Below are 6203 nucleotides of genomic sequence, written 5' to 3'. Positions count from 1 at the left end.
GGTCAGGGTGGCTAGGGTCTGGAACCAACTTCCAAGAGAAGTGGTGCTGGCTCCTACCCTGGGGGTGTTTAAGAGGAGGTTAGATGAACACCTTGCTGGGGTCGTTTGACCCCAGTGCTCTTTCCTGCCATGGCAGGGGTTCGGACTAGATGATCTGCTCAGGTCCCTTCCGACCCTACAAACTATGAAACTGTAAGTTTGTTGTTTTGTCTTCGGGTTATAACACTTTGCAGTTTTTCTGGGGGAAAAAACCCCCAGGTTTTTGTTAAAAAAGTAAGTCCCCCAAACCACAATTTGCTACCCTAAGGTTTGGCTGGCATGTTTTCTCCCTGCCCTCATGCTGAGTGAATCTAACCTGCACTTGAGCATGAGAGATCTCATCAAATCATAGACATTAAAGCTGTAAATGATCTGTCAAATCATCCAATCTATCTTCCTCCCAATGCAGGATCATTAACCAGCCAGGGCCCATTACACAGAGCCCAATCCAAAGACTATTGGACTTAGCAGAAATGCTCTTGTTGACTTTAGTGGGCACAGGGATGGGAGGAGGGGAAGGTAGAGGTATGGGGGGCACCACGTTGTGGTACGCCCAAGATGAGTGATTGTCTTAAATCACTCTTGTATTCCATTGAAACTGTAGGGGTTTGGTCCGGACAGTGAGGCTTACACAATTAATTCTTGCGAGGCATCCCAGGTACCTTTGTCAGCTACAGCTGACCACCGTGTCGTCTTTATTTCTCGTCTGGTAGGTCACTTTTCCTAATGCCCCTGCATCCAAGCTCTGGTTCCAGAGCAACACGGCAGTGAGAATCCCACATGTGCACTATCAAAGCCAGCTCTCGCAGCATCTGGGGTCTACTCCAAGGCCTCCCTTTCAAGCACTGACCAGTTTTGCTTATCCTGTGAGACCTGACAAGGTTGCACATCCTAAGGCGACTCGCTGGAGGCCCAGTCTGACAGCAGAAGCGAGGGCATGCCGGAGCTAACCTGAGAGGAGACAGCTACCTGCCAGGAGCTCATGCCTGGAAGAGGCACTGAGGCCGAAGGGGAGAGCCTGTATAAATATAACCTTCTCCTTGTCGGAATCCATAAACCAGAAGGCCACCCCGCAGGTGCTGAAGCTGGGAAGTAAAAGGAAGCGACAGGGTTGTCCTTTTCTTATTTTGCTCTAAACAAATTCTCCGAGTGGAAACTTGTTAACCCTGGTTGCTGCATCCATCTCTACTTATATGCAAGACCTCCTTCAGCAAATCAATCCTTACAATGTAATGGCACTCGCCTGACAAGATATGTTTGGCTTAGTGCACTGCTGCTATTTGTTCTCGAGATCTCGGCCGCACGGCCTGGCATGCTAGGAAACAGGGAGGGGAGGCGCTCATTTGCGTGCACAAGGGATGAAGCAAGGAGGGGAGCACAAGGCAGTGAGAGGGAGGAAGGATGCAATTGCCCTTAGGTGCACTGTGTTGTGCTGAACCTCCCATATCCCTTTCAAGAGCTGGTAAGACTAAATGTGGAGAGACGACAATGAGAGGGCTTTTCATCAGTTCTAAATAAACTATTTATTTGTCTACTTCCTGGGGCCTGATTCTGCCTCCCCTGTTGCTGCTTTACTCCTCAGACCAGCCCTGGTGTTTTAAGGGGAACGACTCAGAGAATAGGGCACCAGTGGTTGGGGGTGAGGGTAACGGGATGTGGCTTTACAGCCTATTTCATGCCTGAAGGCACAGCCCTGAGCAAGGAGTCGCGTGCAGGCTGTACTACCTCGGGAGTAACCCCAGGAGGTGCCGTGCATCAGCGAGAACCCCTGAGGCACAGTTTCTCTCCTATTCTGAGGGGAAAAGGGAGGGACTAAATTGCTAAAGCCCTTGAAATGATGTAGCTTATTATGCTCCACATGCCTAGCAAGCTTGCAACCTACTATCCTGCTAAAGCCCATTGGCCTATCCAGATGTTGAATCTTTTTTTATCATGCAAAACTCCATTCCCCCCCTACTGAGAGTAAAACATGCGGCTCTGCAGAACCTCGACTCTGTGATGGACAGAAACTAACTTCTCCCCTGCCATTCACAGGCTCTACTTGCTTCATAGATTCATAGATTTCATAGACATTAGGGCTGGAGGGGACCTTGGAAGATCATTGAGTCCAGCCCCCCCACCCAAAGGGCAGGAAGTCAGCTGGGGTCATAGGATCCCATAGGGGTCATAGGTCATAGGTACTGTAGCTCGTTACTGCCGCTCAGTAGCTTGTTACTGCTGTGTAGTAGCGTCGCATCACGGTCCGCACCCTGCGAAGCTACTGAGCAGTAGTAATGAGCTACTGCACAGTCATAATGAGCTATTGCGCAGTAAGCATCTCATGTAGACATGGCCAGTGTGGTTAAAGATGTCATTTCCTGCCACTGAGCTTATTCACATAACTGGCTCTATTCACATCTTGGCACTTAGCAGTCAAGAGATAGATATGTGAAAATCATGGAAAGTGCATTACAAAGCACCTGTTTCTTCAGACACCTACAGGAGTCCTTTGTTTGGGAGCTTGGGTGGAAACAAAGAATTCACATCAACCTCTGGCCACGACTTTTGGCAGCACCTCTGCTGTGCCCCAAAACACTTGTAGGTGCCTGCTTGCTTCTACCCCGGGCTAACCTTTTATGATGAACTGTTACAGTACAGGCACTGCCATTTCCATCTGTTATTCAGAGGCAGATACAGCATGTCCAGATCATAGCCAAGAACTGGAGACAACCTTTCAGATTTCTATATTATTTGCCAGGGGGTCACAGAAGCCATCAGCCAAGACAAAAATCTCTAAGACCAGACCACTTCTAGCTTAATGAATGTAAGTGTGAAGCAAGGATGTACATGCATGGGCCACTGGTAAAGCTGGAGCTATGGATCCTTGTCTGTGGTATTCTCTTCTAAACACAGAGCCCTACTTTACTTTGAAAAGTCTTTGAAGTGCTCACCTTTCTCAACCAATTGCCCCTTTAATGAACATACAGGACTGGATCCTCCCCTTTGTTAAACCTTTACAGCTCCACTGGGTGTGTCTACATGTCCATTAATGCACCTTAATTACCGCACATTTAGTGTAGTACTTGTTTAATGAAGTACTGACTAAATGCACAGTAACTGGAATTACTGCGCAGTAGCGCTGGCACATGGTTATTTTGCGGTGCTTACTGCACATTAACCTAATAACACTGCACAGTGGGCTCTTAGCATGTTTTTTAACCAGCATGCCACTGCTCAGTGTTATTAGGCTAATGCGCAGTAAGTGTCTCATGTAGACTGATAACCATCACTGGAGATATACCAATTTAGACCACTTGAGCATGTGGACCTCCTATTTATTATAGTAGGGTAGGATCTCCAGACCACTGGCGTTCTGGGTTTCTGATGCCACGTCCTTGACAGAAACCCCCCCCCACATTAGCTCATTGGTCTCGAAGCTGGAAAACGTGATCAATTTTACTCACTTTGCCAGTGGATATAAAGGCAAAATCACTTAGTCATACACTGCATTTTACCTGGTTCCTGCTGGAGTTGAATAAAATCTGATCGCGAGAAAAGAATGGTTTCCCCTTCTTTTTGTGTTTTTTGGTTTCAGTGCAGTCGCACTCTTCTTTTGTTACACACAAACCGTAACAAAATTTTAAAACACGGCTAGGGCGAAGATCACATTGCGAGGGCGAGTTCATGAACTCTGCCAGTGCACTGATCTCTCTGAGCGAGCAGCATCCTAGAGGCACGTAGAATGAAAACAGCCAGGCTAATACACGCAGGTAAAGGGAACAGAAATTGTACAGCAGAGACCAATCCTGCACAAAATGTGTTCGGCATGAACCCGAGACCCTGACAAAAAGGAAGCTGCCACGGCTACTGACAGACTCAGCTGTGTTCCCCGCAATTTTTTTTTCTTTAATATTATTATTTATTTGATTTCATTTTGATTTGATTTTTTTTATTTATTTTTTTTTAAAAGGGGGTGTTTAATTATCAGTTCTCGAACAAACGGCGGTTCGGCAAAATGTCAAGACTCCAGCTGAGACGCCACCCGTTTGTGCTTAGGATTGTGTGCCGAGCGGCTGTGTGGACAGGCGAAGACCTCCGACTGTTCACTGAATGAATTTCCACTTGCGCCTCTCGACATTGATTGAAAGCGAAGGCTGCTGTTGGAGCCCTCAGGCTGTCTTAAGAAATCCATTCCTCCCCATGCTAGATCCTTGATGAGTATAACTTCGACTTCAGGAGAGATCAGAGTGGAAAGGGGGGGATTTAACCCTTCCGGTGCCAAAAAGCAAATAGCTAACGTCAGCTCCGGACCGATATAAAGAGCAAGAGGGGACAGAAAGAGAGGGAGACATGGTAATGAAGCGATAGTGCAAAAGGACCGGAAAAAAAAAAAAAGCATCACTTCTTTTTGACAGTAAAAGATACATCAATTCAGAACCCATTATGAAATGTGCTTTTGTTTTGTAGCTTTGCTATCGATCTCTCCATGTTGTCATGGTTCATCGTCATATCAGAGCAAAAATAGTTAAAAAAAGGAAAAAAAAAAGAAATACTGGTGAGCTATGTTCATTGCTCGGGGATACTGAAATAAAGTGAGACAGGCCACATACTTTCCTGGTGTAAATCAGTGTAGATCAAGCCATATCAACACAGCGATGACTGTTTGAACCAACTGTGCATCGGAGCTATTATTTCCTAATGGTGCTTTCATCAGCAATGCTCGTTGAGTGCAGAATATTGATTTCAAATTAAGGACATGTGTAATATGGTTAATTCCAATGCTAATTTAAAGACCTGGGGGCAAGATCCTCAGATGGTGTAAAGAGTTTTAGTTCACATTAATTAGCACCATCCAGGAACCTAGCCCATGAGAGGAAGCAAAAGTGATTGCTCAAGATTATGATTTTGCTTTACAATGTCAGACATAGGCTATCACTGCACTAAGGGAAGGTCCAGTGGTGCAGCCCAGCCACCAGCTGAAATGCCCTGTGTGCCATCATTCAAAACATTGCAACCAGTTATAAAATGGTGGTATTAACTTGCTCTGCACTGGACTAAGTTGAACCACCAATTAATTGGGGTTCAAAAGTTTTGAATGCATGCTTGTACACTTCCCAAGTCAACTGGAGCTGCTGTGGCACCCTCTGGTACCCCAGCATACCATACTCTGCACCTCCCTTCCCTCTGTGACTTGGCCTGCAGTCTACTGTTGTAGCCCAAAACACAGCAAACCTCTCCCTGTGACTCTGGCGGGGCTGGAAATTCCCACCCCTCCTCCACAGCCCCAGGGTTGTGCAGCTGACACCTCCCATAACCTGCTTCTGGGAATTAAATGCTGCCCCCACTGCCCAGCTGGCACTTAAAGCCAGGGCCAGAACTAGGGTTGAGAAGTTGTCACCACCTACTCGCCAGACCAGTGCCCAGCATGAGAAGGGGGACTTTCCCCCACTGCTCCAGTCCACCTCCAAACCAGTCAGGGTAGGGAGAAGAGTGGCGGGGGGAGCAGGGGATAATGTTCCCCAGCTGTTCCCCAGGCCAGGGACTCCTGGAGGTTTTTTTGTGCTCCTCCCTGCACTGCACTTCAGACACCCACTTTGATATACTATGGGGTGGGGTGGGCGGGAGCTGTCTTTTCTCATGATACTACTGGAGCTCCGGTTTTTTGTCCTGTATGGCTGCATCTACAAGAGATGCTGACCGTGCAGTTGTTACTGAAAAGTCATTTAGTATTTGCATACCCAAGTGCTAAATGACTGTACAATATCTGGTTTTATTGCACAGTAGCATCCTTGCATGGCTTCCTGGTGACTCCGACTGTGGAGTAGCTTATTACCACTGCATAGTAGCGTTGCATCACAGTCGGTGCACCACGATGCTGCTGCGCAGTAGTAATGAGCTACTGCACAGTAAGCATCTCATGTAGACGTGGCATATATTAACAATACCAAACACAATGGGGTCTTCACCGTGACTGGACCTTTTCGGTGCAAAAACAGGAAGTGTAAACCAACGAGAGGTGCTACCAGTATACACATCACACAGAGAAGACAGAAAAAGGGCAGGGCAGGGAGACTAAAATAGAACTAAAACCCTGAACCATAATAGAAAGACAGAACTGACAAATCTGTTAGAAACTATAAAAAAATGCCTTTAACTTTTATTAGGAAAATTGTTTAAAAAATCCT

This window comes from Crocodylus porosus, unplaced genomic scaffold (assembly GCF_001723895.1).
Source record: "Crocodylus porosus isolate Cpor-Errol unplaced genomic scaffold, CroPor_comp1, whole genome shotgun sequence".
Taxonomy (NCBI): domain Eukaryota; kingdom Metazoa; phylum Chordata; order Crocodylia; family Crocodylidae; genus Crocodylus; species Crocodylus porosus.
This window is presented reverse-complemented; position numbering follows the sequence as displayed.